Genomic DNA, 998 nt, shown 5'->3' with positions numbered 1-998 from the left:
ACGGTGGCAGCTACGGTTGTTCTTCTTCTCTGGTATATATTTTTTCCTCTGTCACTCCCCTTCCTCTGCCTCCTTTGATGGCTTCCCTTTCTCAAAAAAAAACTGTCTCCTGTCTCGGTCTCCCTCCTTTTTCTTTTCTCCCCTCTAATTTCTAGTGTTTCGGTCTGCTTCTCTTCACTCTTTTCTCTCTAAAAAAAAACTGATGTTTCCATCTTTCGGTCTCTCCTTTCCTCCCTAAAACTATCGGTCTCTCTCTCGGTTTCTCCTCCCTTTCTCTTTCATAAAATCCCTCCAGCTCTCTCTTTCTCCTCCACGGTGTTTCACTCTTTCAGTCTCCCCTCTCTTTCTCTATCCCCCCAAAATCCTTCCAGCCCCTCTCTCTATATCGGTCCCCCTCCACTGGTATTTATAAGCAGAGGAGGAGAGGGCCACCTTACCCCTGTCATGGCGCAGGGTAAGGTGAGCTGGGAAGTTGCTCGCAGGGCATGGCTCCCTCCACTTTTTTCATCACTGTGGCGTGGTGGCAGGGCCTGTGTGGGCATGGGTCATTGCCGGTTTTCTTGGGTAAGTGGGGTGGAGAGAGAGGATAAAGAAAAATGGGAAGAAAATGCTTCTTTTTTCCCTATTCTTTGCGTATCTAGAGAAAAAAGAAGGTTTATGATGCCGTTCAAAACAACATTATTTTTTTTTTTTGGGTGAAATGCATGAAACCGCGTTGTTTTAATTAAAATACATCGTTTTATTTAAATGAGACGTGTCGCCAAAATGGATTCAATTTCAGATCAGCTCTACAATTTGTGTGTTTTTTCACTATAGTCCTTGATTTTGGATTTCTTCAATCAAGTCTCTAATTGACCAATTGACCACCAAACTTCTATGTATGTAATTAAACCTATGATTTCACCAAATCAAATCTCAAAAATTATAATTTGATCTCGGAACTTTAATTTCTTCCAATTAAAACCCATATTGACTTAAAAATCAATTTTTCTTCCGAT

This window comes from Populus euphratica, unplaced genomic scaffold (genome assembly GCF_000495115.2).
Source record: "Populus euphratica unplaced genomic scaffold, PopEup_1.0 scaffold169.1, whole genome shotgun sequence".
Lineage (NCBI taxonomy): Eukaryota > Viridiplantae > Streptophyta > Magnoliopsida > Malpighiales > Salicaceae > Populus > Populus euphratica.
This window is presented reverse-complemented; position numbering follows the sequence as displayed.